Genomic DNA, 25,988 nt, shown 5'->3' on the forward strand with positions numbered 1-25,988 from the left:
TCTGTGGCTTAACCATCAGCTGAGCAGATCAGCTTCAATTACCTGTACCCCAAAACATAAATATTCAGACTACAAAATTTTTAGAGACACATGCAGTTGACTGTTCTGGTGATTTGGAATTACGACTGCATAAAACAGCAGTCATTCAGCAGTACTTTACTAGAAAAAAAATGAAATGCATAGAGAAACATCTTGTTTCTGGCTGCTGAGAGTGAATACACTAGGACCTAGCAGGGAAATAGGTAGACAAAGTAGCTGCAGCCTTAGTCAAAAATGGTCAGTAAAAAAAAAAAAAAAAAAAAAGCAGACTATTAAACAAGCTATTTCTTTCATAGAATAATTGACAGAAAAGTTTTGAAAAACATGAGTAACTTAAAAAAAAAATCCGGAATAGACTCAGAATAGCACATTGTAAACAAGTCTGCAATCCCTCCTTTTTTTTGAGTCAGATACATACATGACTACATGATTAATTCTTGGCATATTTGAGCTCAGCCCTGGAGAGAAGGACCTGGGGCACTGACAGATGAAAAGCTCAACACGAGTCAGAAGTGCACTTGCAACCTGTAAAGCCAGTAGTATCTGTTCTGAATCAAAAGAAACATGACCAGTGGGTCAAGGGAGGTGATTATCTCAATGTATCACATTCTTGTGAGACCCCACTTGCAGTACTGCATTCACTCTGGGGCCCTCAATATATGAGGACATACTGTTGGAGACAGTCCTGTGAAGGGCTGCAAGGATGAACAGAGAGCTCAGAAGTATCTCCTGTGAAGAGAGATTAAAAGCTCGGGTTGTTTGACCCAGAGAAGATAAGGCTCCAGGGAGACTTTATTACAGTCTTACTTAAAGTGAGAATGGGGATGGATGTTTAATCAGTGAGTGCAGTGATAGAACAAAGGATTTTAAACTAGAGAGGGTAGAAATAGATGAGATATAAGGAAGGGATTCTTCCCTACATGAAGAGTGAGGCCCTGGAATGGGTTGCTCATGGGTTACTCCATCCCTGGAAGTGCTCAAGGCCCTGGTGAGTTTGATATTGTTGTTGTCTCTGCCCTTGGAAGATGGGTTTGAAACTAAATGGTCTATAAGGTTTCTTCCATCTCAAACTATTTTAAGATTCTAAGATATTTTCACCTCTTACTGACATAAACAAGATGTAAATATAAGACTATTACTGAAGAGGAACCGAATGCTAAATTTGATCAAAATAGCATGGGAGGTATCCTACATGGCAGGACATTTTGTGCAGTTCATTGGTAAGCTGGAGGCTCTTTAGCCATATCAGTGGAAAAGAAGTGAGAAAAAAAATGAATCCAATACATATAGAAATGAGTAGATTGTATAAATGCTAAGTTGAAAAAGCTATAACATGATCTGCAAATGGCAATGAAGTAAACAAAATAGTATGTTAGCAGTGGAAGAGATAATTCCCTGAAGCACCAAGGATGGAAAACTATTTTGGTGGGCCAAAGTACTCAAGGCATGTTTCCATCTGTCTTCAGTAGATAGAGCAGTAGCACAATTTAGAGGAATAGAACAATCTAGTATGAGCAAAGGCATTAAATCTCATGGTACAATTGCAAAAGATGATGTCAGGGGGAATTTGAAAAAAATACAATTTATATTAAACTGCTGAGGCCAGAAAACGTTCTGAAAAAGGAAAAAGAAGAAAAAAATGATAGTAAATAGTAAGGATCTGTGAAAAAAAATAAATTGTCTTAAAAAAATTGATTTAGTTCTGTTATGGAGCAGCATGACTTGTGAATAGAAAGAAACAGTAACTGTCATTTATCATGAGTTTTAATGCAATTCTAAATGACAATCAATAAAGTGAAATATGGCCTAAATATAAAATGAGTGGCTGAATATTCTTATCAAAGAATATCAAATAGTCAATCATACTGTTTAAAGTAAAAGTCTTCTCTTGCAGAATCTATTCTAGAGGCAATTTTGTTCAGTACTTTCACTGAAATCAAGATGAAGAAGTAGACCACATATATATAGATTGCAGATTACAAGAAACTAAAGAGTATGGTAAATTTGCTGAAGAATGTAATACAAAAGAATAGGAAACTAATTCCTGGAAAAAAATATGCAATTCAGTAGAAGCTTCGGAAAGTTATTGTCATTGATTTAATTTAGAAATTAGACAGGATTAAATTATCCAAACACGGGAATAATGAAAGATAAGCAGTAAAAAAAAAAAAAAAAAATCTGATAATTGAGGTGAATTTTAAAGTATATAGAAGTAAAGAATATAATTATATAATCCCAGAAGAAAAAGTAAAAATACACTGAAGACAGATGAAGTAATTCTTCTAATTCATAACACTGGAACGCCTCAGCTGCAGTTTCACTATCTGGTTAAGTTAGTGAATTCTTTGGCAAAATACGGGACAACTGAGACAGTGAAGAGGAAAGCAATAGAAAAAGAGGTGCACATCAATTAGAATTTGGATCAGTTAAGGTCATTTAGCCTAAAGAAGAAAATTTTAGGAGCATAATATAACATAAAACTGATATTCTAAAACATAAAAGTCTGTTACAAAGAAAGAAAGAATAATCTGTTCTCAATGATATAACAAGAATGAATTGCAGTCAAGAATATTACTGTGATTTTTTGATAAAGACTTGAGAATCATCAGAATTGATCATGGGGGAGGTCGTTAAGGTTCCATCAGAGGCTGCAGCTAAAATTAGATTAGAGGAAGTTCCCTCGTGGTTAAAAAAGTGTCATTGATTCCTATTCAGAGTAACTAGGCTTGTAAGGTAACCTCTTTGGCTTTCTCTTTTCCAAAAATACATATTTTTCCAAATTTCCCTCTATTTTGCCAAAATCCCCCACACCTGCAGATAGATATCTAGTTTTAGAACCTTGATTAGCCACCTCTTCATCTCCAATTTCAAGTTATTTGAAAAAGTGCTAACATCCAGCAGCATTTTCCTGATCAATTGTTGCAGGAAATGAAAGAATTAAAATCCCTGAGCAAGCAATTGAGACATTTAGAGCTACACAGATGCATACGTAATCCTGCCAGATAGTGCAACAAACATCCACATGGAACATCCAGACATCCTTATTAACAGATCTGCCCTTCAGAGGTTCTCCATCATTCCTCCATCAGTGCCCGTGGGAATACACGTGTTCAAAGCAGCTAATTAATGACTATGTCATCAATGACATCCTAACGCCTTTCACATGTCTCAAATGCATGTTAGCAGTCTTACAGCATAGACCACATGAATACAATTCAGATAATTTCCTTCTCCTTTCTTTGAGTTTCCTTTGACATCTTTTTTTTCTTTCCCAACTTCTCTCCGTCTTCACTTCCTTTTCCTTCATTTGTTTCAACTACTCCTTTCTCATTTAGTATATACAAAAGAAAAAAAAACACTACTCCAGCTTTTTACTCTTATATTTAAAACTTCCCCATGATTCTTATGTATATAACATGCAGATGCCAAAAACTAAATAAACAGTAACAACCAGGTATCAAATAGTTAGAAATTCATATTTTTCTTCTAGATTCACCTCACAGTACTGGTACACAAATAGCTGGAGAAATCTGCCACTGGACAGCACAAATATTTTACTCAATTCATGGTAGAAAAGTGGTAAACCAAAGCTCTGTAACAGTACTTCTGTTCCCATTTTAGTATTATCAAGATAAAATAGTCCTTGTTTTGAAATTAAGAAAATCTGTTTATCTGTTTTTAATTTTCATATCTTAACTCCATTACCAACCAAAGCATATTCCAAATCTACATTGAAATAAAATATTACAAACAACTTAAACTCTGAATTTTGTAGTCCAAATGCTACAGAAGTGTTGATTTGCATGAGAAGAGCTACCTTACTAACCCTAATTCACTACTGGCCATCTCCTTAAAGGCTAGTATACAGACTTCAGCAAAGAGGTAGGCCTGCTGCAGACCAATCCCTGAAAATACTCAGGGATGTGCAAAAGCCAGGGTTTGAGATAAGGTCTGTCAAAAAATCAGAGTCACCAACCTCCACCATCCTATATTTTACGCTTTTGATTTATAATATATAGGGACATAATATACAATATTTAATATATAGTAATATACATATAGCATAATATGCAATATATGATGGATAGAACATAACATGTTACATTATATAATGTACTGAAGTGTTGCATATAACATGTAATATGCAATTTTTGATACATAATATGAAGGGATTTAAAGGGCAAATTCACGGGAATATTTGTCATGATTGCTCAAAGCAATAAAGTCCCCCAAGGACTACCACATGAAACAGCCAGCCATGATAACATTTTAGAAATAATATTCTTTAAATAGTCTTTTGCTTTTCTCTGTCAAGTAATGACTGACATGCTGGAAGAACTTTTGCTTATTAAAACAAATGGCGAATGGTTGTGGTGGTTACTATCCCTGGTCAAATAGTAGAGATACATCCCACTAATCCTTTATTGATTCTCACTTCACAGCCACTGGCTTTCCACTTTGGTATTTCTTTGATTTTTGTAAAATTCACAATTTAAATGGCGAGTGGCATTTACAAGCTTTGCTGTGAAAGCCAGATCAAATCTGGTTTATACAAAACACTTTTGAGACCACCATGATGTATACATCCATGGGTGCTATGTCTTGCAGGGACAGCTCCAGCACCAACTTGCTGCTGAAAACAAGCCATCCTTTCATTATCTCTGTCAGTCAAATTTATTAGTGCAAGAACAGGGTTATAAACCAACAAGGCTAGATGCTTTAGGGAAAATATTTTTAAATGTTCTTGAGAAAAACAAGAGACTGAGTCATCCCAGAATTGCTTGTAAGAAAGGACTTTGTCTAAATTTATTTCATCTTTAAATCCTTGATGTTTTCTGTCTACTGTACATCCAGGAACTGCTAAGTATCTACATTGTAAATTTGATTTTTCTTACAGCTGAAATTTTCCTGTTTAGAAGTGAGAAATAAGTAATCTTTTCCAACTTCTTTCTGAGTCACTATTATAACAAAAAACCTTCACTTCCTTGATCATTGCATTCACAATATATTCTCTGCTTGAAGAATATACTCTCCAAACAATTCATCAATTCATGCATAAAAATGAATCTTCTCTCCCCAAACTGACACTGTTAAAAACTTAAAGGCAATGCAATAAAATGTCACCTTGATTTTAACTTAGATTCTAAACATTACTCATCTTATCTCAGTCAGCATATATAGACTGCCTATTGTTGTATATAAAAATCACGTGCAGATCAAGTTAATGTGATTTGTTAAAACAACACAAGCCCATGAGATTTTTCACTGCTGCCAGTGTCATTTTAACATCTACATTTTCATTTCAGGCTCTTTGTCTTTTTTTTTTTTTTTTTTTTTTTTTTTTTTTTTTTTTTTTTTTTTTTAGAGCTGTTGACAACAGCCTTTTAATACCTGCTCAGAGATTTTCATACAAAGAGTTGCATTAATGAAATATAATAATACTGACAGTACTACACTTAATGTGATCAGATCTTATGCACCATTTAGTTAACCCCTTTAGGAAGATTATGATATTTCCAAGGCTTTTATTTTGTGAATCTCCCCACCAAGTTTAGCAGATGGAATGAACTCAAACAGGATTTGTCTGAAAGAGAAGGGAGATCAAAGTTTTTAACAAAAAATTTCAAATAGAGATCAAAGGTAGAGACACATTACCGGAATGTAGAAAGAAGGGTGAGGCAATCTATTCTATCGTTTTAAAAGGAGTAGAAACAAAAAAATAAAATTCAGCTTACTGTATAACAAAACCCAGTCTCATTAGAAAAAAAGCTGAGTTGTGAAGAAAATACAAACAAAAGAGAAGGATGTATGAAGAAACTGGTGGATAATCAATTGCTTACAATTTTAAGTATGCTTATATAATATTTTTACCTATCATTTACAATCCTACCATTTTACCTACCATTTACAAACTTTTTCCTCTTCTGTAGATACTACAGTAAGACCAATGAAGAGATTGAAAAGGTTGTGGGATTTTTTGCAGTATGCCATGGAATTTTACTGAATTTCACATAGAGCAAGTAAAATGCATATCTTAACATGCTGTTGCAGTATAAAGGTATTGCATTTGCTTTAATTCATCTAGTTTTCATTCAGAAAATGTCTGAAGTTGCCATCCCTTGGAGGTGTAAGAATGCAGAAGATTAATGGTAGATCTGGAGAGCACTGCATTCATGCAGTGCCCAAATGCTTTTTTGATGGAAAATGCTCTGCATGTCAACTTCTAACACACAGCTACTGAAGCTGAATTATCATGGTGTTCTGACTTTGATAACTATATAAAATAATTTTTAATCTACTCTTGCTCCAATTCTTGATTCAATATCCATAAGTGACTATCTGTTATAAAAAATGCCTGATATATTAATGGGCGTAGGATACTCCTAGTCTTGATAGAAACACAGCACAAGGAGGATAATAGGTTAAATGTGTTCTCACAAAGGTAACTTGACTCCAGATCCTACTTTTTCAAGATACACACATTCTAAAATGCTCAAAAATAAGTAGCTGGAGTTAATCTGATTGTTCTAATTTATACTGTTTGATGAACCAAAATCATAAAACAGTTAAAACTGGGGAATTTTCTGATTCGGCAGACATACACAATACTTTCAGGATCTAATCTGCTGACTTCAAATTAATGTCCTTCTCTGTATTTTGATACATATTTTATAGTAGAATTGCATGAATGGGACCAAAACAAAAAGAAAACAATTATATTCCATTTGAAAATGCTGCATTTTTCTGATAGTAGTTCAGTAACATCATCAGAAATCTTGTTGATCATGCACAGATCCTGCTTGGCATCAAGGTTCACAGATAGCCTGAGATCACAGAATGAGGCAAGTATGTACAATACAGTGATTTGGAGGTTTAGGTCTACTTTGAGAGTCAAAAGGTTGAAGAAGGAAAGTCATTTCTACCAGAATTATCATTTCAGTTCTGACATAAACTAAAAATAAAAGACTCCTCTTTTACACTCTTTCCTCTCTCAAAAAGAATCATTTTTTGCCTGGTTCTGAAAGCCATCATCTACTGGACAGTCCTGATGAAAGCCATGCTGTGCTAAATTAGCATACATAAAAAAACAAGATATTAAAGTCATTTTTCCAATGTATTTGCCATAAAGTAAAATGAAATTCAAAGGTGTTGAAGTATTCAGTTGACATTTACAAGCTGCATCTTCCACTGAGTAATTAAATAATATTATCCACTCTAATATATGCATCTGCAGTTTTCAGAATGCCATACGAAGACCGAAAAGTTTTTGGAAACATTTCACGTGATGAAGCTTTGGGCCAGTCATTTAATAGAATTTTTGTAAATCTAATCTTTAATTTCATACAAATATCTTTTTATTGTTATGACAATTACAATTCAAGCAAATTACATGCATTGGCTTTCAAGTTCGTTGAAATTCAAGAACCAAACAAGATTTTAAGAATAACTCTCATTATTCTCCCCTTTAGAATGTGCAAAAGAAATTCCCATATTTTATCAAATGCAAAATAATTCATAGATCAAATTAATGAACATACTTGGAAAAGAGCAGAGCGTGTATTTTAGATGGCATGGTCATTGAAAAAAGTTGTTACCAAGGATCATAAGATTTCTGTCTAAAATGTAAATATTTTTAGGCAAGTACTGATAAAACATACAGAGATAGTGCTTTACTTCTTACCAGTCCCATTATAAGCATCTAATTAAATCCTACCTGAGTTCAATGAAAAGAAACCAGTTAACTTCAGAAAGCCAAACAAGATGCTAATTGTGATTATAACATTGGATCACAGTACATAAAAAAGAGCATCTCAGAATCTCTCAACATGGGAAACAAAATCCAATCAATTATGAGAATTACTTTTTAAAACTGAAAAAACGTTTTTATGGGAAGTTCTTCCCATACATTAACATTTAAGAAACAATATCTACTAAAGCATAAACAAGTATGCACAGGATAAATGCAGTGACCACACACTGTCCTACCAAATCTGGGTGACAGTTTGATAATGATCTAATTTTGACCCTAGAGTTTGAAACTGTAAGGCTGAAGAAGAAACCGATAATTTTTTTCAAGTGGCTTATTCCTCTCACTTCTTCAACACACAGGTAATAAATGTAGCCTCCACAGGTTTGTTTGTTTTTTTTGTTTTTTTTTTTTAAACACAAAATTTGATGGGACACTTCTTTAGCAGAGATAAATAACATGGAATTTAAAAAAAAATTGGTCTGAGAGCAGTCATTTGCAATAGAGAAAATGTTATTCTTTTAAGGACTTCAAGATTTTGCATTTTAATAAAAATATCAAACATTTAGAAGTCTAAAGTAATTAAATACCTCTTATGCAAATAGCAGGTGCCTTCTGTATGGTTCCACATTTGCATAGATATCCGATAGAATGCAAAAGAGACGAAGCCAAGAGTTGTTTTTTTAAATATGTATATATACGTATACATATATATACACAGGAATTTGAAGAAACATCTTACAGAATCAAATTCTTTGGCAAATATTTAATCATAGAATTTTGGAACCATCCAAATATTTGGATATGAATTTTCAGTGAGATGCTGCAGCTGTACAAGGGTAAATTTCTCCATGAATTAATGACTTAATTTTATAGTTCAGGGATTTCTGGTCTATAATCATATATTATTTATGAGCAGATATAATTCCCAGGAGCCACAGATACCTCAAGCTGTGCTGACATGCTCATATTTGGCAGGAGTGTTTGATGAGTTTATCCCACATGAGACATGGAAAAACACCTTGTCATTTCACACAGGTGTTTGTTATGCAAAGACTTCTCAGAGTGTGATAGCATACAGTCATCCAGAAATGGCAACGGTGGGCTTAATCATAATTTAAAAACTGCTTACCGTGTGCATCAGCAAAATAAATGCATCTTATCTTCACTCCAGTGAAACCCACTATAATCCATGTTTAAGTCATTTTCAAGCCTAGAAATTTGAATTTCTTACTTAAAAAATGTCTTGGAATCATTATTTCTTGTTTAAATGATAGTGAACAGTAGTAAGTTATACTACTGAGCAGCAAGTGACTGGAAGTGAGTACTGAAACTCTTGGTAGCCAATCCTGAGGAAAAGATTTCAGGATTTTAGTTTGCAATTATTTAGTTCTGTGCTCATGAACAGTAGGGGGAGTATGAATGAAAAAAAAATAATAATTATCATTATAAGTAGAGAGGCTAATCTGGAAACTACAAAAAATAGATCATAAATAAAGCTGTGTCCTCTGCAGTACATTCTTGTGCTACTTCAGCCATGAGTCCCTTTAAACTTCAGTGTTGGCCCACCAACATGGAGTAAGTTCTTCCCTTCAAAAATCCAGAGGTATCTGAAGCCACCTTAACATTTGTCTAGCACAGATAACTTCCTGAATGGCACTGAAACAGAATATATCTTTCTATAAACCTTTCTTGTTGCTCACTTTGCACAGTGAGATACTGAGAAAAAGCTTGTATGTTTTGGTTAAATTGATTTTGGCTTATGACAGCTAGAACCACACTTCGTTGGGGCTTTGTTTTCTGGATTTTGCCCACCTTGATTGCCTTTTCTTTCCCAGTGAAGAATGTATCCATTAAAATGGCCTTAAATTCTGATAAATAGCAAAAAAGAATTCTGGAGATTTATTAAGAGAAAGAGAGAAGGGAGGAGATAAAGCACAGGTTGTAAAAGTAAAAGAAGAGAATATGCCTGAAGACTTAATTTCTTCATTTTCACTACTGAAATTCCTGCCAAAATATCTGAGCTAGTACTCCTTCTTTGGTCTTGTTTCATATTAAGTTCCCATCAACTTGATCGTTACTACAATCATTATGACAACAGTAGCTACATTCTGTTATACTTTGAGGCTCCAGAAGACGGTATGAACTTTGCTACCTGCTTTTCAGACACAGAAAAGATCAGAGTCAAGCAGGTTTGCATCTATTCAAGATGTACTTGATACTTGTACTTTTCTATTCTACTATTCAAGATGATTATCTTATCTATTCTATTCTACTATTCAAGATGATACTTGATACTTGTACTTGATATGATATACAATCATATTTTTAAGATTGTTTGGTGAAGACATTTTTCCATTTTCTATCAAAAATGAAAAATGTTGAAAAATTTTACTGGAAGATAAATGGTATATGTACACTACAATTGTTTGCTTTGGACACAAAATTATCGAAACAATTCTGGACGATCTGAACCAGCAGACAACCAAAACATACCATTCTCTTTTGTTTAGTTTTCTTCCTCTCTTCCCCTAGAAAGAATTACAAATTGATTACAGTAATTACAGTAATATGCATGTTACCATAGGCATACACAATGTAGACCTGCATCTTTTTTTCAGAAATATGTCATATTAGGTGGAAAATCCCAAATCACAAATGGAATATAAATAGAATTTTGTAAAATACGCTTGCTTACTGCAGCTCAGCAGGTACAGAACTACAAGACTATAAAGGAATACTTAATATTCATTTGAACTAAGCTGCAAACTGTTCCAAAGTTCCTGGCTTTGCATTAGAGATTAGTAGTAGTGCATAGGTCATCTCAACACACGTAATCAAAAGTCATCATGAAGATAGATGGCTGGATCAGAAGAAAAAAGTTAGTAATACATATAAGTTTGGGGTAAAATTAAGATATTTCCCCATATTACAATTCTTATAAATGTTATATTTACAAACACATGGAAAAAGATATGTTACTTTAAAAAAATTAAAAGCCTACAGATGACAGACTGAGGGCATTTAAAGTATAAAAAATCCCTTGCAGAGAAAGGTTAGAACCACTATAATCAACTTCCCTGCATGCTTGCTTGCCTCTCCTTTTAAAATTCTGGTGGATTCAATAAGTTTTCACCAAATTAACAGTAAAAAAAACCTACACAGATGTCTAAATGTCGTGTAGTATAACATGCAACTATTTAGAAAAGACTGACATTCCTGGATGCTGAACCCATAGAACTCCAGAATATTCACACTAAACAAATCATCGAAGAGAAAAATAGAAAGTTTCATCAATAACTGTGGTACTATCACTGCTGCAGCTTTGAGTAGGTACCCATAATGTCATTCACAGAATATACAATAGATTAAGAACACAATTAGCATGGATGTCAGTGTAGTAAGCAAATTAACCAAATTAGCAAATTAAACCCTTCAGAAATCTGTGCTGAAAGAACACCCAGTGTTTCGACCAGCAGTGAAAGACAGCAAAGTAGGACTCATAATACAAAAGAAAAAATTAAAATCAATTGAAAATACTCTGAATTTGATGCAATTCAATAACTTGGGAATGCGTTACTAAAGAAAACGGAATAAAAGAATTGTATCTCTCATTTATAAAGACATGCCTTAAGAAGAAACTGTTAGAAGATTTAAAATCTCTCTAGAATTGTATCCAGAAAGAAGCTAAAGCACTTTCAACTAATAATTAAACTCATAACAGATAAGATACTCCTCAGATCAGATATCTTATTGATTGTACTTAGATAAAATTTTTAAAAAATAAACTAACAGCAAAAAACAATTCTGAGTTAAACATGAAAGGTTGTGGAAGTTTTAGTTTGGAGAAGGCGGGCCAAAGAAAATATCCTGTAGGGGAAAACACAATTCACCCTGTAATGCAGAACAAAGAGTTGAACTTCTTGGGAAAAACAGACAGACAACAGACAGCATTAACTTTCAAAGAAACAGTCTCCAGAGAAGAGAGAGACACTAATGGAATACACTGAACAGATGCTAGATATCACATGCTGCAGATACCTACAGGGATATACCCTTCACTCAAGGCTTTGTTTGAAATCAAAGAGAAACAAGAATAGAGAATCCCAGTGGTTATACCTATGAATGAATCAAGCATGGACTCATGGCTTATATATCATCTGTGTTTTTGTATGTATAACAATTTCAAATTCACTACACTGAAAATCAATATAATGAAAATACTAGGACTATCACACTGTTTTCCTATTTATTAAAATATACAGCGTACACATGAACATCTGTTAATAGAAGCAAGTTTAAGTGCTTCTGAACTGTATGGTCAATTACAGTTTCAACAGCTGCTTCACTATGGCAACATTTGTTGCAATAAATATGAAATAATAAATTTAGGAATAGAAATATATCAAGAAAGTATGAAACACTTTCCCCATCCAAAAAGCACAAATTTTAAAAGCTAATTTTCTAACAGCTCTCTATGATGAGCCAAAGCCAAGTAATTCATTAACTTCACCCTGTCAACCTCTAATTACAACACTTCTAATCAGGCCAATTTTAGGCATATCTTAATATCTAAAAGTCTAGAAGTACATTTGGATTTTCTGGATAATGACCCTGTATCTCCTGAAGTACACTTTCTGTGTATGAAACTTCAAGTGCTAGCACACATTCATATTGCTATTTACAAAATATTTCTCTGTCTTAACCCAACTGACTTGACTAACATGATATTTTCGAGGTAGAAATTACAGCTAAAATCTGCCACTCCCTTGTATCCCTACAATATAAATTATTACATTTTTCATTGAAGTTAATGAGCTCAGAGTGGTTCCAAGTCTCTGAAAAGAGCGATGAAAAAAATCTGTGACAGGAACTCATGAAATCACAGGTGGTTTGGAAACATGAATAGAAAATGCCTCTTCAGCTTCCAAGCACAGATATTAGGGGCCTTCAGTGATCAATCATCAGTAGAAAACAAGCAAAAGAAATTTTTTTCACATTATGGGGTAGTAAACTTTGTAACAGATTGTCATAGGTTGCACATGCACATGCACAGAAGTTTGTCTTAAAAGCAATGAGGATATGACAGAAAAATGTACGGCCAATTAAATGCATAGATATCAGCTTATGTTTGAACAAACAAATTCTTAAAGACAAACTGTAGGTCTTTTGCAACTTGAAGTTCATGGCTAGGAACACTAGTGAAATGCTTGCCCCAGTCTTTCACTCCTCTGTGAGAACTGGCTGCAGGTTGCTAACTAAAACAGGAAAAAATCCATCTCATTTGAGCAACATTTCCCGGATCTTTGAAATTCGTGTTAGCTAGCCATGTATGCTAATTTATCCAAATCTTATGGTAATAACAGACACTTTCAGGAAGCCAATCTTTCCTGCTGTTTCTCAGAAGCAATGATTACATCATTACATCACAACATATGTTATTATTTTAATGGAATGAGTACTATTTGGCAGAAATGTATTTGGGAGAAAAATGTGAGCAAGCTTAAAATACAGATATTAACCAGGTTTGAGAGTAGGGAGTTGAAGAAGCGTGAAATTAAGTTATGCTAAGAGGTGATTTTTAAAATAGCTGATTTCCACCAGAGCACTACTGCGTTCATGTCAAGTACTCTCAGATGCATAACTAACTCATTGCAGGTTCCAGAATCAACAGAAAAAATTAATAATATGGAAATGCTGAATGTGTGGAGATGAATATAGTTTTGATTAAAAGACCAACTATCCTGAAAAGATCAGGTCATCTAAGTCTTAAATGTATAAAATAAAGTGACATTAATATTAAAAGATTATAAATTGATCTTCATGTCAAGAACCAGAGATCTTGCAACACCAAGCATGAAGTTGTTTAGACATTCCCAGCCAAGTAAAAGGTAATCTTATTTTTTCCTTTTTTTTTTTTTTTTTTTTTTTTTTTTTTTTTTTTAAATAAACATACTGTTATCCCATCCTCTGTACCACAAGGCATTTCTTGCTGCATGACATCAACTTACAGAAAGAATCAACATTTAAATGGTTGTGCAAAGCTAAATAGCAGAAATCACTGCTGTGCTTCCAAGATCATAAGATGATTTAGACCACAAGGAACCTCAGGGGCTCACCTAGATCATTATCTACTTAAATCTTCCACTAATGGGTTTCCTAGCATCACTGCTACATTACCCATGCCCATATTCACATCTCCCTAATGGTCTTTCTGCAAAATGACCATGATCAAGTTTCTCAGACAACAGTGGCTTTTTTTTTTTTTTTTTTTTTTTTTTTTTTTTTTTGTAATTTCCATCCTCACTTGCATGCTCAAGCTGCGTTTGCTGTTTTAAATGCTGGCAGCAGTTCCAGCAGGCTACAGTCAAGCGGATACTGCAACAGAGTTACACTTCCAATGAAAAGAGTCAAAAAGCAGGCACTTTCTACATCATTCTACATACATTTCAAAAGCAGCAGTTTCTACATCAGAGGAAAACCAATAGCAATGTCACTTAGGGGCATTGTGTCAGCATTGACACCATCCAGTGCACTCAAATATGTGATCAGTGAGCTGACAGAGCTTACTGATGGGACCAAAACTATGCAGAGTAGTGACAATGAAAACTGACTGCAAAAATTCAAAGAATCTTGTGATTTGAACATTGCAATGTCATACAACCATGAAAAAATAACTTTATGTAAACCTAAGCAGCAGTGAGCTCTGTTTTAAGTCCAACTTACAGAAAGACATCTTGCACAATTAGGGCTGTTTTCTGAAAGCATCAGCATTAAGCAAACTTTCTAGACCAACAAACAGCTTTGTAGGTTGCTCTGAAAATAATGCCTCCTGTTTATTTCCATGGAACATACAACAGATACAGAGAGTACAATAACTTTATTTGATAGAGCAAATTCTCAGCTACAAAGCACTCTTTTTCAACATAGTAACTGCTATTAACTACATATTTTTCCTGCTACAAACAAGAGCCTGTATGCCATGCTTGTAAGCGTGTGCACCAGTGGAGCAGACTCACTGTCACCACTGCTACTGCTCAAACGTACCACCCACTGCCTCATTGCACTCACATCCACTGTTTGGTGCCACTCAACATTCTGAAAGCACCAATGAATGTCAAAGGGTGAAATTTTCTCTACATGAGGGATTTAATGACACACTTTTGCTTCATTCACTCTTCCACAGTAGATGCAGCTTTGTTAGGCTGCTCGTCTGCTGCCCCCTGTTACACAGCAACAAAATGTAGCTGTATAGTCAGGAAGGTTCAACCTCTAATGCCACACCACCAATATCCACCTCTGATGTTGTGAGCCAACATAATAAAATAGGAGGTGTTACCTTCAGAGCAGTCCTTATTAAGTTTATTAGGAAAGGAAGAAAGATTGTGTTTAGTACCTTTATAGATTATGATATACCATTTTCTGCATATGAGGGGAAAAAAAACAAAAGGTACTACTCAAAAGTTCAGCAATTGAAGACAGCTTCCATAGCCTACAGAATTGAGGAAACTGCTGAAGAGCCTTGCAGACAGCTATAAAAATATGGATTACATGGAGATAAAGCATAAATCCAGGTTATTCAGATTGTCATGCTCCAAGACAAAAAGATGTACAATAAAAAAGGCAGTCACCATAACTAATATATAAAGGAATATGTATTTTTTTTGTACCACAGCTACTTGAATTCTGGCTCCAGGCTAGATTTATTAAGTCCATCTCCAGGTTTGAGTGAGGCCTTATTTTCAATATGGATAATGCAGGATAGCTCTTCAGACCACTGCAGAATCCACAAGCAGCTGCTTTGTCACTGGGAAGTGTTTCTGAATGGGATCTGTTGAACCACCAAACACCAAATATGATTCCCCCCCAAAAAAGTAACTTCTCCCGCTATGACCTGTTTTGGGGGTTTAATCAAAACTTTTTGGTACAAGCATTATTTCCATCAGCAACACCAACTCTAAGTTCAATTTTCAATGTAATAGTTTGCTGTTTTTCTTAATTCCAAGTGCCCAATCGAAACTACACAAAAGAAAAGGCAACTAATTTTTCTCATCTTGCCATATGGTTGTCTCCCCAATCATTTCATTAATCTATCTTCCATTGCAAAGCCTTTTAAAGAGTACATAAGATTGTATTAGTCTAAAGCAGTTGGCACTGAACAGTCACATTGTAAATTCAGAGTAATTCTGTTTTTACCTGTGAATACTTAAAGCCTAGAACTTGGTCATAATGGATGTTCCCAAAACTTTGAAAAGCGCAAACTTGAGCACTTGAAAAGTACCCTGTTTTTACCTATGTCATTTCAATCCACATATAAAAACATACTATAGAAGAATGAGAAACTTCAGAAGCTCTAGAATTAGCTTCTTTATGTTTTAATTTTTATTTCTTGAATCATGGCATTATGAACACTGCATAATTAGGAGTGGCAGTCTTCCAGGAAACTGCAGAAATACTTTCAGGCATGGTAGAAAGGCTGGGGGTTTTAAACAGGATTAACCACAAAAAATCTCATTGCAGTTTCATCATAAGCAAGGCACAAAATGCTTACAGAAAAAAATGCCAACAAGTATATGAACAATTCTGTTACAAGAATAATGAAGTTTAGATGTAAATATCCTACAGAATTAGAATTTGGCAATTTTAAATAATCCTTTACATGTGAAAGAGTCTCAGCTAGTTTCTGCAAAGTAATTAATTTAGTTTCATGATTCCTCCATTTCCAAATACACAATCATCAGTTTAGAGAGACGTTTTTCTTGTGAAGCACAGCAATGAGTGCAAGGGCATACAAATAATAAAATTCAAAATGCTTAACCTCCTTGACTCTGCTCAAATTAGTTTATCACTTCCCACTTTCATTCTTTGAGCAAGGCTACAAACTGAACTAAATGGTGGAAACATTTTAAGAAATAAAAGAGAAATAGAAATCTTTACAGATAATAAACTGTGTTGATCAACAGAGAAGCAGAGAAGGATTAAACTGAGATAAAACAAAAAGTTATCCAAATACAAATAAAAAGAAAATATGAAGCATATAGTGCTGGCCTTCATTAAAGATGGATTAAGTAACCTAGCATGTGCCCTCACATGCTAAGGTGAGATCCAAACATGGTTTCATACATTCCAATATTAAACACAATGAGAAAAATATGCACAACTCTATAAATCAAATTCACAAAATTGCAGTAAGTAAGTTCTTGAACTCTCCATAAATCAAAAGGTGGAGAACTGGATGTAGTTCTGAGTTCCAGAATACTAAGTCGTTGGATGCCTTTATTAATTGATAGAAAATGATGAATGGAAGAATGCACGCATCTGAAATTCACCCCTAAAAATCTCCTACGCATTTAGCTGCCTATTTCCAGATGCTGTTAAGAGCTGTTAAAAGAGAAAAATAACATTCTACAAACAATTAGGCATAACATGATCGTGTTTTAAAAACACATGGATGATTTAACAAAAAAAACCTTTTAAAAACTAAGATCTGTTAATCACCTAAAGGTTTGTGTAATTCCAGTCAGTTCTGCAAAAGAACAGTGTCTAAATGAGTGTTTAGTCTCTCAAAAATTATATATTAATTTTGCATCAAATGGCAAAAGTGGCTTAGTGTTTTTCATGTCTAAATAGCAATAGTTCATCTGCTAAAAAAATGTACCACATTGAATGCAAATTGATGTAGTCTTTTGAGATTCATGTTTCAATTTTTAAACTAATGCAATTGACCTGCAGGGCAGGCGTAACCAACTTCAGACTCATCATCAAATACCAGAAGGAAGTAAAGGAGGTCCTTCATTGATTATGAAGAGTCTGTAAGAGCACATGTTGAGACAAGTAGAAGAAACAATTCTTCAGATATTTGTATTAAAAATTCTCATTATTTTCATGATAACTCAGCACATGTTATTTAGGAAACCATGGACGTCTCAGGTAAAGCATCTCCTAATGTGCTCTTGCTCAGGAAAAATTCTCTTCTGCCTCATTTTACCCGGGATTAGACCACTATGCCTCAACTTAACCATCAAATACACATGCACATAAATATTCATGTCATGGGTTATCATTCAGTTAAAGGTTTTCCATGTCTCACATAATGGATCCATATACAACAACCATGTATCACGAGCAACTAAACCTACTTAAATACTTCAGGAAAGTAAATTTTGCATAATGATACATAGCAAAATGAAGAAGAGTGAGGTGGGTGCGTTGGTAATGGAGAATACTGAGAAGGAGGAACTTGCCGTTTTTGCTTCAGTTTTTACTTCAGGAACTGCCTATCAGGAACCCCAGACCACGGAGATAAGAAAGAGCCTGAAGAAAAGAAGACTTCTCAATAGCTGCAGAGGATCTGCAAGTCAAGTTTTGTTCAGTTATCTATACAATCTACTAAAAGTTAGTAAAGGAGCGCAATATTAACATCTTCGCAAAACTCAATCATCCCAGTGTCATTTTTCCTTTTGAAACTTCCTTCACTTATACCCTATCATTTGAAAATTTAGTGAGGTACAGAAATGCTCTGCCCAGAGTGAGTCATAGTAGCTCTGGAATACACAGCAGGGTGGATGGGTGCCTCCTCTCCGCCCCATCTCCTACCATCACTGGATACACGGTCGTACTTTTGGGATGTATCTATGTTTTCATACAGCACTGTGATGGGCTCAGTACATGCACCTATGCTCTCAGAGTCCTTTGCACTTTGGTCCCCACTTGCAAAGGACAGAGCTGAACACACAATGCTCTGGAGGGAGTTATGCATCTCCCTGTGGGCTGTCAGCTTTTCTGGTCAGAGCAAAACCAAAGTCCAAACACAGCTAAACTTGAGCTCCAATCTCTCTCTCTTCCCCCACAGCTCTGCTAATATGATCAGTTAGTGTTTCTTACAGCCAGAAATATTTTGCTGTATTAAATTGAGTTAGCAGTATCTCCTGAGTTTATGTGCCTGAGAGAATAAAATAGCAAATGGCAAAGCTATGATTACACCCAAGAGTGCAGGCAATATTGGAGTTTTACCAAAAGTTTCAATGTTTGAACTCACATACTAGTGATTACCAAGTATTCATATGCCAAATTGCTTCCTTATACTTATTCCCCCCCCCCTCCCAGAGTGGAGCTGAATTACTCCTTGTAACACAGGCCCTCTTTATACCATACCCCCTTAGTAAAGGTGAAAATAGTCCATGTAATCTACAATTCATGACACTCAGATTAAAAGCTGTTGACTGTCAAACTAAGGAAGATTTCTGAAAAGAGCACTGTATAAAGCTCATTATGTTGATTTACCTAGCCTCAAGCCAGGGGCTATAACAGTAATTTCCTTAAAGAGTAAATTCTGCAAGAAAACCCATAATTATTTGCTGTTATTTGGTAAAATAGTCAGTGAAGAAGCATCTGTTGTAATTCAATTAGGACAGGCTGAAGATCAGGATGGAGTAATAAAGTAATAAAAGAACACTTTCCCAGCACTACTCTCCATGATGGCTCTCAGGAAGGATCAATACACTAGCAGCTTAAGAAGAAATGAGGACATTTTCTTTTGCCCCTGAAGCTTTATTACCAAGAAGGCAAAATGCAATCCTAAAAAGAAAAAGAAAGTATGGAAGTAGTAGATCATCAAGTCACTCAAAAACGATCAAAAGTCTGATTGTACAGAAGTGCAATCGTGATTGTATTGCAAGTCAAGTAACTCTCCATGAATAGCCAAAAAGTATTTTTTACTTTCACAGTTTTTCCTAATTTACACTTACAGATATTACATCTATCTTTACTGCATACCATGAACACATTCACTCCTACATTTGAACTTCTGTACCTGAATTTTAAGACTCTGTTTTTCAAATTCCAGTCAAACACAAAATCACTTAAATTCTATCACACCTTTCTGCCTATCAGTTAATTACAACTTCACATTCTCACCTTTTTATATGCAAGTGCATATTAAAACAGCAGTCATTTCTTGCAACCGTCATAGTGCAAACTGAAGACCAGTTTTCAAGTGAAAGGTGCATGAGCACACAAGTTACTGTTTGCTGAACATAATACTTGCATGTCATCTTACACTTAAATCACAGATACACAAATCCTGCTACAGTATAGGAACTTCCTATAAGTAAATTGAAGTAATATGAAAAGATCTTCCAAAATTTCTGAAAGTAATTAATGATTTTTCTGCAAGTACAGTGATGTTGCTCCCAAAGGAAATGGTAGAATTAATATGCATTATCAACAAACTTACAAAAGTTATTCCCACTGGAAAAAAAAAAAAATCTCACTTGAAAACATGTCTCATGATTCTGGATCTGCCAAATTCACCTAAATCTGCATACTTACAAATTAGTTTTCCCTCTAAGATAGAAGATATCTAAACACTGTAAATTATGGAAAATTACTATGAAAATGAAACTACTGGTAATATAAAATTCGTACCTCATAGAAGAAAGTTATTTCTGTGTACACGATCAGTATTTTTTGCAATTAATAAAAGAGCCATAAATAGCTAAGCTGTAGAAGAGCACTTCCATTTTCTAATTAGCAGCCACCTTACTACCACTATAAATTCTTTAGTGAATAAATCCAGTACAGAAATTAAAATATTTAAAGCTTTGTTACAAAATTCTTTAACCATAAAAATATAAACAAGGCAATACATCTTCTCTTAAAAATATAATTATCTTGACCTTAAAAATTCATATAATAATTGTTCATGAGTAAAGGAAACAGCGCTCACAAAATAAAACACTCACTACTTAATAATAGCTTTTAATCAAAGAAAAAAATCATAAACTTATTAAAAATTCACAGACTTTTTCAGTATAAGAAAGTGATTTGATTTAATTATCAGTTAATTTTACTATTTATGTAAGCTTTATATAATCTTACAATGCCTTTAAAATTTGTTGTACGGATTTAGAGACCTTTCCTTCACATTGTTTTCACTCTTGCATTGAGCTGAGTAAGAAAGCTAACTCAACGATTCAAGTAACAATCTGGGAGGAGACAACTACGTTTACCTTGCTTTATTATTCATATTGCAGTAGAATTCTGAGGTACACAGGAAAATCAGAGATTTACTACAGTTAAAATTATACAATATGCCAATAAAGCGGAGCACTAGACCTAAGAATTTGTTGATGTTCCTTATACATATGTGGCTTATGCAATGAAGTTTTCAATTTGGATTCAGTCTTGCAATCTCATTTATTGGTAATTTATAGAATCTTTTTTTGTTCTTTATGATAGAGTGAAAATCTCAGTCTTCAAGTTAAATTTTAAACTTTCTACAAAGCTACCTTATCCAGTAATATTTATCAAACTTTACTTGGATAGCCATTTTCTTAAATGGTAACTCAAATCTCAGCCTAGCATGCACCTAACCATCTCTGCATCTATCCATCTCTCTTTGTGGATGACCTGTATTTAACAGCAGGAACTTCACTCTGTCCTTTCAGTGGACAGTGCAAGGGGGCAAGTACTGTTTGTTTCAAGACTATAGCACTGAATTTGTGGCATCATCTAAACCAGTAACATTATCTGCCTCCTGTCTACACAGCCTATTATTCCTGCTGTCAAGACCTTCACCAAAGCTCACCAAGTTTATTCACCTGCATCTCTTTTCCCATCTCCGCAGAAGAAAACTGTTTTAGTTGATCTGTTGCTTAAAGCAAATTGTAGCAAGCATTATGCCCCACATGGAAAACAGCAAGACTTGTAATTCTAATAGTCTGTGGGGGTGAAATCCTAACTCAGAAATCAGCAGAGCTATGCCCTTGCTGATCCCAATCACTGTTACGCTGCTTGCATTTTCAGTAGTATGGTCAGAAAAATAAGAAAACAACAGTAGTTTAAGCAAGCTGGAATACTGGGATACAAAACACAAAAGTGGAAAATGGGAAAGGAGTGCTCTTCTCACCTTCCACATCCTTACCCAGGGAGATTTAGTCTCAGAGGTTTCATTTTCTATGGCTATAAAAGGTGGCAGATCAAGAGCAGTAACTGGAAACTTAAATTTTCATTTCTGTAAATGTGTGAAAAAAGTAGAAGTTCCATATAAGCAATATTATATTCATTTCTCAAACTAAAAGTAAGCAGCAGATAGACAACAGGAACGAAAGTCAACAAAAAAATTTGAGTAGTTTCTTTCTCCTTTTGGAGATGGAGGATAAGGAAGTGGGGGGCAGAACAGTGAATAGCATCTTATCTCTAGAAACCAAGTTGATCTGTCTGTACCTTGAGAATCTGACAGAGCACAAATAGCCAAATCAAAAAATCAAGTTCAGCAGCCTACACAAAAACCCACTTGCAATTAATGTATGTTTTAGACAACAAATACTGAAAATTCAATTGACTCAGAGGTAGCTTTGCATCCAAGGCATTGAGGCAGCCTTACAGGCTAGGTTAGGTCCCGGCACACAACTCACCCCTAAGGCACACACACAAGTCTCGTTCTCTCCTTCAATAGGGGGCAGTCTCACCTACTTCACTCCCCAAAAAGCAGATATTCAAAAAAGCTACATTGGTCTTTCTAAATGGGATAAGGTCAAGTAGGTACCAAAGAAAAGTAAGAATCCATTAGGAAGAAGCGATGACAAGAAGAAAATCTAACTCCTTGAGATTTCTCTGAGAACATCTTAGTGACTTTTTCTCTCCATATTCCACTCTTCCTAGGAATTGACTGAATATTTTTGTCTATAATCAGATGATGAAAAATTCAGTGAAAACAAAATCTGTAAAGAATGGTACTTTGGTAAGATTTTTTAAATTTTTATTTTATTTTTACTGTGATGGGAAGTGATTTAAGATTTCTCTATTTCGTCAGCAAGGGAGTAATGAATTATTCTCAGAGCTGTAACGTGCACATTGTAAGAATTGTCTTTTCATCTTTCTTCTTTAGAAGAATGCCTAGGCTCTTCATCTAGTCTTCAGAAAAAAAATCGGCATAAAATTATCAATCAAAATTATCCATCTATCAATGGAACAGTAATGTTTAATACAAATAGAACTACTACTTGATTACAGGAGACCATCTGAATGTAACTTTCAACATTTTAGATAAATCCAAGAGTACAGCTGCTCACTATCTTTGAGATACATAATCTTACTTTGTTTCTTTTTAATGCGCCGTGAATCACAAGTAGAATGAGTTTTTGATTTTTCATTTCATAGGAAAAAGATGTGAAATTTCACTGCGTTAAAAAAAAAAAAAAAAAACATGATCAAATTTGCTCTCTCTTCTCACAATAATTCCTTTTTCTTCTATTCTCAGTAAAAGCTCTTATTCCACCTCACCACCTTCCACCTCCCTGGTGTTTGCTCACCACCCTGAGCATCTGTGTAATCCACCAGTGGTCCCCTGTACTCATCAGCTCCCTGCTACTTTTTCCAGCATTTTATCTGTAAAGTGGGGAACCATTTCTTATGAAGAAGATAATGAAATGGCTGTTTTAATTTCCCCTACTGTCTTTGTTGTGAAGGTGAATGCCTCAGAACAGAGGTGCATCAGATTCAGAAACAATACATAACAGTGGAACATAATCAATAGATTTTCCAGACTGCTCAAAGAATTTCTTCTACAGGAAAGCATTCACAACCCATGCTACACTGATCACTAAAATGAGAATTGCGTCTTTCTCATTCTGTTTGTTTGTTCAATTAACGCAAAACATAATCAAAGAGCAGTGCCTATTGCACTGCAGCATCTTTTCTTTTTGTTCTCAAGGATGTGATTCCCAACAGATTGACTTATTCTCTTTTTTAATGGTTTACTCAAAAAGTTGACTGAAGCTTCATAATTTGAAGCATTTGACATTGACTTCTACAAGATACCCCTACAAACTTATTAATGCCTCTTCTTTATCCTTTAGGATTTCCTGGAAAATGACAATGTGTGATAGTAAGTTATCATCAGTTGAATCTAGGGCTTAATTTCTTATTTAATATACCTATGTATTTTCCCTGAATTGACTTGGTTTTTTTATTGAAATCACTCAGGAGCACTCTGTTAACAGCTCTTAAGTTCTTCAGTAGGCCTATTAATCAGAGCTTATCAATAAAATCAGAATTTAGTATTTTCAATAAATGCTTGGATGCGCATACAGACAGAGGCTCACATCAAATTAAAAAAAAATACACTGCATTACCTATACAGGGTGGAAGAGAGCCAGTGATTAAATTTTCACACATTTGAATCGATCTGAAACGCTACAGGGCAATATTCTGATATTGAGAAGCATATAAATGTAGAAAAAAATGCACATTTTAAAGTCTCAAGAAAAACATACATTGGACAAGACTCAGTTTGCTGTCTTGTGACTTTTTTCCCCCCAGTAATTTGGTTATTGATGCTGTATCTTTCAACAAAAGAATGAACGTCATTCCAGAGTAGTGGTGTAACATCTGAACTCCTGATCTTTAATCAGTTTACATGTGAACTGAGAAACAAGAGCACAAAGCTAGTAATTGAGCTTGCTTGTGCAGTCAACCCTATGAAGGGACAAATATTTGGCAATTTGTGATCTTTTTCTTTTCACTCAACATGCTTGGGCTGCTGTCTGGACCTTTATTTTAGGTAAACTTTAGAAGAGATCAGCACTATCCTGTCAACACTGCCTGAGCAGAACATTTTCAAACAGATTATCCTTTATTTAATACCAAAAAATTCTATCTTAAAGATATCAGTAAGTCACTGTTACCCCAGTGGGAAGTAACAGTATCTCTGAAGACCTCCATAAATCTATATTGCGTTTGTATAAGATCTTAAAGAAAACATTCACTAAATCAGATTGGGAACAAGTAAATTCAATGTTAGACATTAATTCTTTGTTGTTAAAGAAGATTCTCTTATATCTATTGCCCTTCTGTCTTTTCTATACACTTTTATTGCTGGAGGTGACTGCATTACATATTTTAATTACTTTATTCATGCTAGATAAAGGTCATTTGATCTACTTAAGAGCTGAATAAATGAAATATGCCAGGATGAAAAGAACTGTGAGGGTTGAGAGCTTCTCTCTGCTGGAGCACAAAGCTAGAGCAGAACCTCCTTACACTTTTGTTACAAGACTTCCCTGAAATGGAGTCACAAGGACAATTATTGTTTTATAGATGTTTCTAAAAGTGCTGAGCATGAAAAATGAGGCAGTCATTCATGCCTGGAGAAGAATTCACAATTGAAATAGCTAGCAGAAATTGGTAGTTAACAGATGATGGCCAGAGGATGTGATACATCAAAAAACTGAAGTACTTGAGCCAATAAGATTAGCATGCACCATATTAGTTCCACCAGTTGGTATTCATTCATCTCCTGAGCTCTTCAGTTTCTGAGAGATTAGGGCTTCATACAGACATCATTAGAAACAGATAATGCTGGAAGAACAGCTGGACTGAAATTTTCCAGCAAAACAATTTTATTTAAAACACCATCACCTTAGCAGCCTTTGATGAACACAAACAATTTAAAAGAAACTTAGCAAATGCCCAGCAGTCAGATGCCCTGAAGTCTTGAACACACTGTGTGGAGTGACGAGTCTGAGAATAACTATAGTGCACACGATGAAAAAATATCATCCTTATCTTTGAACTCACCAATATTGTGTCCTTAAGAGGGTTAATATGGAATGATATGAAATAGTGGTCCAGAGGACACCTACCCTGACAAAACTACCCTGACAGCAACTAGCAAGCCTATCTACACAATTTTCAGAAAGGAATTTCCTGTCTACTGATGCCTCTTCTTGCAATTAGGAGTTGATTTTCCAATCAATTAGGAAAAATTCCCATCTCTGCAAGGTTGTTAGGAGTTGGCTGCAGGATCAAGCTTTGCAGATAGTGCTTGCTTGAGCAAGTGGCTTCTTTGATAGTGTTGGTACCTATCCAAAAGCAGCACAAGTTATATCAGCAGTTCCTTGTATTTCTGCAATACCTGTCATTTTAGTTCCAAAAAATTCAAGATAATGAAATCCTAATGTAATAGGGGCAATATCAACTCATTTCATGAGTAACCACTAAACACCTACCAATGTGCAAGAAATTTTAGGAAGTATTGACCTGAATCATATTTAAATTAGTGACCTAAAAGCAAACAGCTGAGTTTCACTACTGCTGCCCTCATCCATTTTGTCTTCTGGTACTTCTTAATAGAGCTTGTGCCAACAAGAGTAATTATATTTCCTTTCCTCTGAAGAAAACCACATGTGCTTTTGCAGAA

Source organism: Tetrao urogallus, assembly GCF_951394365.1.
Source record: "Tetrao urogallus genome assembly, chromosome: 2".
NCBI lineage: Eukaryota > Metazoa > Chordata > Aves > Galliformes > Phasianidae > Tetrao > Tetrao urogallus.